We start from the raw sequence: 13287 nt of genomic DNA on the forward strand, positions 1-13287 counted from the left end.
TATATAAATGTATATGTTAACTGGACAATATGGTTCTAAGTAAATTAAAAACTTCAGCCAACATGGGGTCATAAAATGTTTCGTCATCCATACGACTGATTTCAATCTTCGTAACGATCTTTTGCGGGCTTAATTACCCCAACGTTATGGCAGCGCTCGGAAACTCAATAAATGAAGATTTTAATGAGAATTCATGAAAATGATTATTAAAATCAGACGGCGTAAGAGTTTTAATAAGATTATTGTGTTGTTGTGTTGACGATTCGGGCCTCCACCCAGCCAACCAATTGAAGATAATGCAAGAAGCTTCATGAAGAAATATAAATAGTATAATACCTATACGACACCTATGTCAAGTAGTTTTATGAAAATATATCTATAGCATAGCTATATGCTACAGCTTGAATATTAAGTATAGTCATTGTAACTATTAACTTTAGCCAAAATTATAGAAAATTTTCGATTTCATTTAAATTGTCTTTCAAAATATCAAAAGGCACGTTATAGTAAAAATTTAAAATTAATTTAAGAATGTATACAAGTTTACGTAACTTATGTTCTTTTAGAGTTAGCCAGGCTAGATATAAGGCGTATTTGCATTGGGGCGTACCTTAAATAAGAACTCTTATTTATTTGCCTGTCTATTAGATTAAATATTTTTTATGCAGTACGTAGATGCAAATAAAAATGGCATTCCCAATTAAGGGTGAAAAAGACGGGCCGGTGTGTTAAGTAGAGCCTGAATAAGCAAAAACATCTTATTGTCTTACGTGTCGGTCCGACCCGATTCTTTTTTGGGTCGACACAGGCTGTTAATGAAATATTGTTTACCATTGAGTGCTTTATTAGGTTGTGAGCGATGTGTACCATTATTTGCAAAGAAAGTGGTACATCAATATAAATGAATTACAGAAAACCGCACAATCACCCAAGCCAAATTAGCAATTTCAAAATATAATTAAAAATTGTTAAATTATCGTATCAATGGTACCCAAGAGATGGAAAGAGAAAGAGAGGTAGACCACAAAAAAGGTGGGACGACGACATTATACAAGTCGCGGGATCAACATGGGGTAGAGTGGCCATAGAAAGGCCAGAATGGAGAAGGTTGGAGGAGGCCTTTGCCATCTGGCAAACGGACAAGCAAAAGTGGAAGAAAAGTACAATATACGAAAAATAAAGAAAAATACTGGCATGTCCGAATAGAGGCTATAATAATAATAATAAATTATCGTAAGTCATAGTACGTCAGTATGTCAAAACTTATGATCTAAGAACTCCCCGTATTAAAAAAGCACCGTGCTATAAAAAAAATTAACACTTTCCATGAAAGCATCACACAGATTTACATTCCCACTAGGGAAGGTAGTTAAACCGATTTCCATAGCGTAGCATTCTTTGAAGGCCTAAAAAAATAATTAGACTCAATACTGAGGTCAAAAAAAAAATGGTCTACTACTCAATGCAAATACAAATTAAGGCACGTACATACCGGTAAATTGTTGTTCAACAACAACTCAAGTAACATTTTGCTCTAGTGAACTCTTAGAACCTCAGTTGATTATTTAAGCCTCGTTTCTTCAATTTTTTGAAGGCCGACCATTTATATCTATTACTATAATTTCAAAGTTGAATATAGTAAGTTTTTTTATATATACACCAAAAAGGAATCAACTATGCACTTTTGTATATATTATATATACGTTAACTTTACGCCTACATTTTCAGATATAAGAATGCATTGTCTTTAAGTGTGTAATAGAAAAAAATTCAATATTATCCATTGATTATTCACAGCGTTACGTATATATATATATACGCAAGAATTAATTTTGTATTTATTCTTTATATACATTTTATCTCTGGTTCAATTCCATGTGATTTGTAGCTTAGCGTAATTTAAAGCTCAATCCTTAGTCTATATTTACATACGCAGATTGGTTAGACACGGTAGCGAACCGAATGCAATATTCAAGTGTCATTCAACCGGACAAATTGATCAAGCGATACATTGAAATGCGAATAGAACTGCCTTTAAAATCATACGGTACTACTAAGTTTCGATGCATAACTTAGTGGAGGTAGTCTCAGATCTATCTCGGGTGTCTTTGAAATGGGCAACACAATATTGTATAGAAATTGCTTCAATGAGAGATTGCCTTTTGGCATGTGCACCATATATTATGTATTTCATTACTCTTCATTCCTTTCGAAGTCCTCAGTTCGAAGGACATTACAGGGTTTTCTCAGAATGGATTTCTCTATGTGAATCCGTTAGTTTTTTAAGTTTTCACTATAATTCTAGTTCTTATTATGCGATGTAGCTACATTTATTGACTTAAAACTTCACTAAAGTAAAAATAATTCATAAATATATATATTTAAGCGATAAATAATTAGTTAAAGAAAAGTTGCCGAATCCGATTTTCTAAATTGTCAAAATGAAAAATGTATTTATCAAATCCTTCGTTTTTTAATTACATTTTTATTACCTCTATGATGTTCATACAGATAATAAAAGTACGCGATGCTCACATCATTTACGTCTGAGCTTGCGCGTTATTTTGAAAGAGTCGACAAACAACTTAACCTATACAGGACAATATTTGACGACTGTTTTTAGTATGACACAGAAAATATCGATAAGTAATAGAATAAAGGCCCATTTACATGATGCCATTTTCTTGCCTGTAGCATACAATTATGTCGACGCAATAAATGAGTTGCATGGTCTAAACAAAACGTAACATTCTTGATCAATGGGAAAAGTTTCCTTTCAAAACTATCATTGATGTAAACAGCACGTACAATAATTTCTTACGCAATTCTTGTACGCAATTACTTCTTCATTTGCAAACATGAGTACAGTGATTGAGGGTGTGTTAACACGTTCACTGCGCCATCATTTTTAAAGAACTTTCAGCTGGTGCTTTGGAGACCTAAAAGATCTCGTAACAAGCCTATCCTTTGGTGCGTATGAGACCTTATCAGTCTCCTAAAAATACACTTTTGAAAATAATTTATATCTTCCAAAAAAACAATGACATATATTTTGAAGTTTTTGTGGGTGAAAGATAGCTAATTGCTTTATATTTTGCTAGGTTCGGACGCAGTTACGACACTAGAATAAACTACAAATACCAAAAAAAAATTAGATATCGATTGTATGATGTATCTCGTACCGCAACCGAAGATAGTTCAATATGTGTAGTAAGTAGTGATGGGAATAAAATAATATCTCAGTTATCGATTCTAAAAGTTTTATTAATTATGCAAAGTGTTTTTCATTAAAACATGGTAAGCTCATTGATTGCTTGCACATTACGCGCAAATGGTAACAATTCGTTTAGTTTTTTAGAAGCGTCAGTGCTGTTTAACTGCGTGTGCTCCAACGAAAAAGGTTAATCGTTAAATATTTCATAATCAGAATCACTGTCATTATTAGTCAATGGGGGGCAAATTTGAACATTTTCCAAAACAAATATTTTACTGGACGATGCAGCAGTATAATCCGGCGTTGATTTTCACCAATAAAATAGATTTTTTACACTTTTTTCTTTTAAAATCACTCATTGTTTATCAAAAATAATCAACACGCTGGTATATACGCGAGTGTTATTTCCAAAACGTGCGTCTACGAGGCGTACGATTTCACGAGTACCGACATAACTCCTAACGCAAGGAGCTAAAACAATTACAGTACTGTGCGTTAGGGACCTAATCCATCTCTAATTTATTTTTTAATGTCCTTGAAATTCGCTTTAAGTAGGAAGCAAAAAGGGATGTATATTTGTCCTGCTCATCCTTAAAGAACTTTACAAGTTAGATCCTCCCGCAAGGAGTGAAAAAACACGATTATGTTCAAGGCACAATATAAAAGTCCTGCAAGAGATCAGCCCTGCGATTCTGTAACTCACTTTTCGAACTCACACAGCGGTTTTTGCATCAGCGGTCGCTCTCAAATCAGTCGTGAAGCAGTCATTTTATGATTTGGCATTCTGAAAAGGTGGGAGCTTGTAGTTTATTGTTTATCAGAATGCCAAATCATAAAATGACTGCTTCACGACTGATTTGAGAGCGACCGCCGATGCGAAAACCGCTGTATGAGTTCGAAAAGTGAGTTACAGAATCGCAGGGCTGATAGATCTCGTAATGCAACGAACGTGTTAAATTAAATTAATTTAAATTTTTTATTTTGTTTGTTATTTTCTTCGGTCCGAAACCGTCAACTACAAATTCCTGTGAACGAAAGCATTACGTACATTGGTTCTTATAATTTACATTTTCGGTATCCCATAAACATTCATGACTGCGATAAATCTCAAAGAACTTTATTAATTCAGTTCGAATTTAAACACCTTTTTACTCATATTCATACCTCTCTGTTAAATGGTTCTAATCTTTTAAAAATACTGAGCTCTGGTGGTGAGGGTCTATTTTAAAAAACAACAATTTATGTTTATAAAGAGCCAAAGATATTACACTATCCGCGTCTAGAATAGAAGTACTAAAAACAAAAAACAGAAACTATCTTTTTATATAAAATTCAAACAGGTATTCTTTATATTCTAAACTAAAACTTTTTCTTTACATGTGACAAGTGTTGCCTGCCTTTATTACATTAATATTTACATATTCAAACTCCAACACTCTTCTAAAATATTTAAGACTTGAATGAAAAATTTGTCAATGCAAATACGTGCAATACTTGCACGAAAGCGCCATTAAATGGTATACGCACGTACAAGCCTGTGTTTAGACAAGTCTAAACTTGAAAGCAATAATCTCCTTAAAATAGTTGCATTGGTGTAAACAAAAGGCATGTGCAATTATTTCCTTGTCAATACTTGAATACAATAATTGCATTCAAGTTTTCAAGTGTAAACAGTTGCATACAATTCTTGAACGGCAATTATTGCGCTTCATTTATTGCATTCAATTATTGCTCTGGTATGTACAAGAAAATGGCATCATGTAAATGGGCCTTAAGGATCTTACACTCTCGCATGTACGTCTAATCGTCAATGTTTACTAAATTAACACCGAAAAAAAAAATCCACCGCGATCATAATACCTGAACTTTTCGGAAATGTAATTCGATAAAGATTTAAAATTAAAGATAAACAATATTTAACAAAAACTTTTAACAATTTTTTTTTAATTACTTCAAATATAATTACGGTTTAGATGCTTGCTTGATTGCTTCTCTTTTCAAATTAAACAGTATGTGGACATTTTTGACACACCAGTTTTTGTTTAGCCTAAAAAATAAAAGAGTTTCTTCATAATGAACAGCGACAATTGTGGATATTAACTTGTAATTTTGTGATTGATCGGGGAATGGGCAGGTGCTTGCGTGTCTTAATACGATATTGCGACACTGATTGATGTCACAATATTTGTACTGGAAAGTATTTCTAGCAGAAATAATTCCTTTATTTGCTACATTTATTTACCCTTACTATCGGTAAGCTGGATTCACACGGGTATCTTTTAAATAAGCTATTTACCCACTAATGCCATTGGTAGAAAATAGCAAAAATTTGATGCAAAGTCTAACATAATTTCGGATCGTTGCTACAAGGACCTTTAGTAAAGTAAGTCTTATATTTAATAAATTATTCTACATTTCAAAACATCTACCAGATGTATCGATAAAAATGCTCAGAAAATATTGTTCCATTACTTTTGTGGAGGTTGGTTGCTAGATTCCTTCATTACAACAGTGATTAATTACAAAGATACGAAGAAGGACAATCTCCAGAATGATTACTTCTGATATTGATGAATCTATTATCATATACGTATACTATAGTATTATACTTATATTATAAAGAGAAATGGCTGGACATTTTAGGCAAAATCTTTTGTATATTTGAACACTCGCAAACAACGTCTTAGAATAACTTGACAAATTTCGTGTTTACTCTAATGACGATTGATATTCGATGAACTTTAAGTATTGTTACGAAGTTGCGATTTTCCTCAATATATATACAAGCTTCAATAGTGGTTAACGATAAGTTATAATAAAATATCTAAACTTGTCTGTTATTGTTCTCCTTATACTTTTGTCTCACGCCTACTACTTTCAGTTTTTAGATTGGCCTTAATTTAACTATTTCCAATTATGCCATATTAATATACATCTTACCGTCACCGTAGAGAAGTCAGAACACGACGTCACAATTTTTTATTATTTTCCATAGATTATAAATATGCAAACTTTTGATAAGTTTGAACTATTAAAATAATATAGTTCATTTCTTGTTATTTACATTAATAGTAATAACCATCAGTATTATCTTTGCCGATCAAACTAAAATAAACAAGGGATAAATACTATAAGCGAACCAATTTGTGACAGCAGTGTCAAATAAAATTACAAAGACTAACGAGTCTCGACAGAGATTTACTATCCATAAAACTAATACATCCAATTATTAGTCAGTTTAAATAGTTAATTGCGTTAGTGAATGTTCTGAATCGAACTTGTTTGAATTGTTTTAGTGATTTTGGTTTACTGAGATTAGTTGTATTATGTACAACCTATTTATTAATTGATATCATTTTTAATCATTAATATCCTAAAGTGAAAATAAATTATATAAAAAATAGAATTTAGTCGGTGGAATATTTAATTTTTCGAAATATTATATTACTATTTACTATTATATCAATAATTTCCATCAACCGAGATAATTCTTAGTGAAGATTATAAGTTATGCTTATGGTTCCTGAAATGACTACGATAAATACAGAATGTACAACCAACTTCATAGTTTGTATGAAAACTGAAACTTGGTTATAAAACATGTGATACTTAGCACTTAAATCGTATACGTTACATCTTAATCGTTAGAGTGCATCAGATTTCCCGCCGAGCGCGTCACTTCGGCGCCCGACGGGGAAACTAGATTTTCTCACCACAGTTCAGCGACCCTCTTACGTCATCTTTCCTTACAAATTACAGATACAGCCTGCATTTATTATTAGGGTTATTCAATTTGATTAGCTCACAAATTGTGTGAGTGAACAATCATAATTAACCGAAGGCATAAATACGAACTTGTGGACATTGTTTTATGAAGAAAACTACACACTAATAAAAAATAAAAACTGTCCTCAGTAATCTATTACATTCCTTTGAAATGAAGTCTGCAAACTAAAGCATAACTGTTAACGAAAGAAACCTCTTATCTAAAGCTAAGAAGGAAAATTAACGGTTAAGACAGAATCTAAATTACTGCTTTGTTGTAGGGTACATAAAGTTTCTAATTATTGCCAAATTAAATATCAAAATATGATATTCCTCTTAATTAGTGCATTGACTCAATTATCGCAAGCTGCATGTAACGAGTTACGACTTCGTTATGGTCGTTTAACGATGTTTGCCAGACGAAATGAAGACATAACGACCGTTTATAACGATTTTGATCGATACTTAACATTTTCATTGTTTAAATCTATATTGTTAGTAATAATTGAAAAGTAAGAATTGCCTGCTTCATGCCCATTGATGTAATTGATGAAACTCTAAGCTATCATACTTGTAAAACCTTAATTTTAATTTCTAATAACAATTTACAATAACCATTTCTATTAATACTACTACTGCCTCGGTGAATGAGCTTTTGTATACGTGAAAGGTTTTATTATCACAAGAATGTATTCCCATTACAAATAGGACGATTATTATGAAGCTGAGAAACAGGCTCATTTTAACCCAACACTATATTATTTATTAACAAAGAGAAATAAAACAATTTTTGTAACTATTATTATTACTGCTATGTAACTAAAATTTAATGTCAGTGAAATTTAAATATTGATTAGTAAATTTACTTTTTTGATCCTGCAGAAATATAGTATCAACAAACAATAAAGACATAAATTATTAATGTTAAAAGTGTTATATTTGTATATGCAAATTGCAATAGATAAAAAAGCACGGTCAAAATTTTCATTCTTATTATCAAGAAGATTTGAGTAAAAAAATTGCATTTTAAGATCTTTAAATAGTTTTACTTCGTGAAAAGACAATGGCTTATTTTAAATTTACTGAAATAAATGCTACTTACACCACTAGCTTTAATAAGGATCGTGAGCATACTAAACCTTAATTCTATTTCTATAAACCCAACTATTTGTATTCCAAACAAAAACGAAAATAACTAAATTCTGTAGTTGTATTATCATTTTAATTTTGGTTAAGAATTTAGGGAATTATTTACGGATGACAAACGTGCTTAGAATAAAGAAGGCTCCGATCAGCCCTTTATTTGTTGTCTTATATTTCTAACTAGACCTAATCAGACGTCTTAATGCGTACTGAAAGAGCTTTTCCACAAATTACTTATTTATTAGGTTCTTGCTGCAGCCGTTTTATCACTCCTAAACCTATAATTATTATAATATGATAAAAAATAAATAAATCAGTGGCGCTACAATCTTTTTAGGTTGTCAATCTAATAGGCAAGTAGGTGATCAGCCTCCTATGCCTGACACACGCCGTCGACTTTTTGAGTCAAAGGCAACCCCGTTTCCTCACGATGTTTTCCTTCAACGTTCGAGCGAATGTTAAATGCGCACATAGAAAGAAAGTTCATTGGTGCACAGCCGGGGATCGAACCTACGACATCAGGAAAAGAGTCGAACGCTGAAGCCACAAGGCCAACACTGCTCATTATCTCCGAAGTCGATTTAGGCTCGATCGCAAATAGAGTTTACTAAATGTCACGAAACTTCTTTATTACAATTCGGGTGGATATAAATACAGGCACCGGTCGGCGCGGCCCTTATGGCGTTCGATCGTGTCTGACATACTGGCCGGGTGCTCGCCCTCTACGCTAACGACACGGCGTACTTGGCCACATTATTCAGCACGAGACTCGCTGCCATCAAAGTAATCGAAATCGCCTCGCAATAGGGTCTGGTAGCTCCAAACGCTATTCCGAGGCGAAAAGCTCTCGCTTCCTTCCCTACGCTTCCTGGATCAAGACTTGACATGGCAGAGCACGGTCAACTTTTTCCGTCAATAGTCTCCTCCCTCGCGATATTTCCCTCTCACTGCGTCATATATTTTTTATTTAGCACTACCTAATTTACATTTTTATTGTATGCGAACACAATACTTCATTCATTGTGCGAACGAAAGTTGCGAAATGAAAAATCCTTTGAACATAAAAAGCTTCAGACTTTCCATATTAACCTCTTTCTAACAAACGACCTGTAAACGACAAAGTGCTGATATAAATCACCTCGACGCTGCTTCCTTCAGATTTTCACGTAATAACAAGTCCACTTGGAAATACCATTATTTATTAAGACTATCTTAGACCACAATACCCAGGATTTATGAGCAAAAAGTATTCCTCGTGTTTGTCTTTTGTTTTTGTAAATCTGTATATAATACTAAAACAATTGATAATTTCTGTGAACAAGCGACCGAACATAAAACAATAATGAATTTTAACTGGAAGAATATGGAAAAATTATTAGTTTTTTATAATAACAGATTGATAAGAATATCCTACATATATGAAAAGATTCAGCAGGTCATATAAAAATCTTTAAAAATTATGTGAAATCAATATATTCTAGAGGTTGTGTTGAAATATTAAAATCGTGCAAATTGTAGAAGAGTATGTAAATGCAGATTCATCCAGACCTTAATCTCAATTCGGGTGCTGTACTCATTTTGGTAATGTTTATGTAAATTTGACATCTGTGGTATTTTGAGATAAGTATGGTGGAAATTTTTCAGAAATGTTGGCTTCAATCGTTATTAGGTATATTTTATGTATATATAGTTATCAATTAAATACGATCAACAATTGTCCAATTTGAAGTTTAACGCCTCACCGATGCCGATGATTAAACTTACGACTGTGTAAGAGCAGCATAATAGAAAAGAAATATCTCGATGGTGATATAATGACTGTTTCAAAATAAGAAAATGCTGAAAAAATATTTTTACGATAACAAATTCCCCTTCATTACTCATGGCTCCATTCATAAAAAAGGTACGAAACACAACATTATTTAAAAGGGTTTTGTGAAGTCAAGAGTGAATCCGGGTTATATGAAACGTGCCAGGGGAGATTAAACACCGAGGGGCGCGGATTTACTTTGCGCTGAGGCTTTCTGGGGCCTCTGACCACAGGTTTATGTGTACACCTAACTTGTGTAAAATTACATTGATTATGAAATATTTTTTATTTTTTATAGAACAGGGGGCGAACGGGCAGAAGGCTCATCTGATGTTAAGTGATACCGCCGCCCATGGACACTCTCAATGCCAGAGTGCGTTGACGGCCTTTTAAGAATTGGTACCCTCTTTTCTTGAAGGACCCTAAGTCGAATTGGTTCGGAAATACTTCAGTGGGCAGCTGGTTCCACATAGTGGTGGTGCGTGGCAAAAACTGCCTTAGAAAACGCTCAGTTTTGGAACGGCGGACGTCGAGGTGAATTTGTATTCTGCCTCGACGTCCGATGATGAAACTCAGCTGCAGGTATTAATCCGTAATCCTAGGAGTTTTTCACTCCTCTGAACACTCTCCATGGTAACTGCGGTAGAAGATGCAGAGTGACCCCACATCTCTACGCAATGCCATAGGATCAAGCCGCTCAGAGAGGACTAAAAAAATAAAAAATAAATTTAATAATATTTAAAAATATATTTTTTATGCAGTAAAATAATTTTTAATGCAGTAAACAGTGCCACTAGAATCTAGATGAAGGGAGAGTGTTCAAAGCCGCTCAATATTTATCAATTTGGGAAAAGACAAAACAATTTGGAGAAAGTTCCTAACAACCTGAAGGACAACACAAAAGACCCATAAACAAAGTGGATTTTTTGATAACAGGCTTCCAGTGAATCGACAATAATCTTAGATAGCTCGAAGGCAGTGAAGACAAAACCGTGACGATTACGGGATTTTAAGCCAAAGGATATTCTCTAAGGTATGCTTTCATTGCTTCGGTACACCTCGTCGAGGGAATTCTTTCTGGGTAAAATTCGACCTTTTACAGATTGACCGAGATTTTTTAACACAACATAATAACGCTAAAGCACGTTTTATCTTTTTGTTAAGAAGTGCAAAAAATACTTAGCAGAACAGGAGCGCTAATTTCATAATAACCTACAGAAGAGGCGATGGCTATGCAGAATACTCCGGTAGAAGATAACATTTATCACGAAATTGAGTTAGAGCTGTCTCCGGAACTTGTCCTAGCTTCTATTTGATTCACAGCAATGTTCAACTTAAAAAGGCGGAAGAAGCTTCTTGTAACGTAGTATTACAAACGTAATTTACGAAATCTTGTTCGATATTATACAAACGCATAAAAAATTAGTAATTTAATACGTAGTTTGTTAAGAAGAAAACGCATACGAACACGGATTATAATATAAGTTACCAAAAGCTAACAAAAAACGTCAATTAATTTAGTAGCAATATAAATAACTTATAAAGCCTGATTAACTATTATTTCTATTACATTTTCTTTGTTTACGTCAGGCATATCGGATTATCTAATTTGAGTTTTCCATTATGCGAGAGTATTAAATTTCCTTTCATAGAGGAGAAATTATAACGTGCTTAATACAAATTCTCATTTGTGGGGTTAATTATCCTTTGTTATTTATTTATCTGAACTTTATGTTAATGGTAAAAGCATATCTTGCCGAAGAATGCTTACCAAGAAATCTAGACGAAAAGTTTAAAATACATTAGGTAGAATCCGTTGACAGATTTTTCAGATAGAAACTTATGTTTCAACGATTCAAATCGACACAGACTAGCAGTGAAAAAAAAATTATAATCTGAGTTTAATAAATTAATAAAAAGGGCTCCATCATTTCCAGTAACATGAAAGCAATATGTACAACATACATTAGCGAAGATTAAATTGAGAAAAGCGTGAATAATTGTTTCATTGTTCGATCACAAAAAGACATCCAGATACACTTACGAGATATACAACGACCCAAAAACATTGATGTTTTCATAAATTGTATGTTCATGTGATGCGTGACAGGAAGTCTGATATTCAGACGTGAATTTCATATTCAACGTAAGATCTTCAATTGAAATGTGTTGTTCCGGAATAAACAGCTTAGTTTTTCTGTAGAGAAAAAAAAGCGTTTGTATTTGTAATGGCACTCAAATTATTAGTTTTAATAACAATTTGTATGTAGAACTTTTAAACGGTAATCACCAGTAACTACTTAAAAAGTTTCGAGTTTGGTGTATTCTGAGAACAGTTTATAACATATCCAATCAAAAAAGTACTTTTGTGTACGTAATTTTGTGGGAAATAAATACAAATTCGAAATAAATAAATAAAATGTTCCTTGATATCTTAAATGTGCTAATTAATTTCAAACGCTCTGTTTCATTTCAAAGGCTAATTAATATGTAATTTTATACTTTTAAGGAAAACATTTTAATCAATTTAAACCTTAAATAATTTCGCAACTTCTTTTAAATATTCTAATATAATAGAAAAATTCGTATTCCTTAGAAAATTGGATTGTAGTAGGATGACTTTAATAAATTCTATTTACAAATATGTAGAAATTTATAACTTATTTTGAAAGAATGTAATTGAAAATAAAATTTCCCATATTGTTAAAAGTATCGTATAAGATATAATATTCTATCTGCGTTTAATGTAATTACAGATAGGTAAAAGTTGAGAATTGTAATAACAGTGTTTGGCTAGAGTGGGAAAAGTGTATCAGCACCTAATAATCAAAATCGGTCAAATTACGCGTAGGTGCGTAATAATGTCAGCAAGTAATAGTGTCATTGACCGCTCGTAACACGTTTTTAAATTACTCGTTACCGGTATCGTTATATAGGTTAACGAAAATAGATTGTTTATTTTAGTTTAACGTAAAAATCAGATTTATGTAAGATTTAAGGAAATTAAAGAAAGTATGATATTTCTACACATTGCGAAGTCTCGTTTACTTCGACAAAGGAGCGTGGTTAAAACATGAACGTGATTCATAGCATTGTTAGATCTATCATAGTGATTGAAAGGTGAAGAGTTACCTGAACTTTAAGTTTTATACATGAATGTTGCTATTAATCGAGAAAAGCTAGAGAAAATTCACAGAATAAACATGACTTTTCTCGGTATTACAACAGTAACTTTTTGCGTAGGTATAAAACATCATTTTCATATTTCACGCTCGAAAACAAGCCAGAGGTAAAATATATCCTGATGTCGATCAATGTTGACCTATTTTATTTACTCCGAGATTGTGAAAATCTT

General features: G+C 32.7%; 1 protein-coding gene across 1 annotated transcript in view; it reads right to left on the reverse strand.

Annotated features, from left to right (window-relative positions):
* LOC125057298 (G-protein coupled receptor moody-like) overlaps window positions 1-13287 on the reverse strand; it is a 39547-nt gene that overhangs the window by 6644 nt on the left and 19616 nt on the right. The window lies entirely within an intron of this gene.

This window comes from Pieris napi, chromosome 16 (genome assembly GCF_905475465.1).
Source record: "Pieris napi chromosome 16, ilPieNapi1.2, whole genome shotgun sequence".
NCBI classification, from domain to species: Eukaryota; Metazoa; Arthropoda; class Insecta; order Lepidoptera; family Pieridae; genus Pieris; species Pieris napi.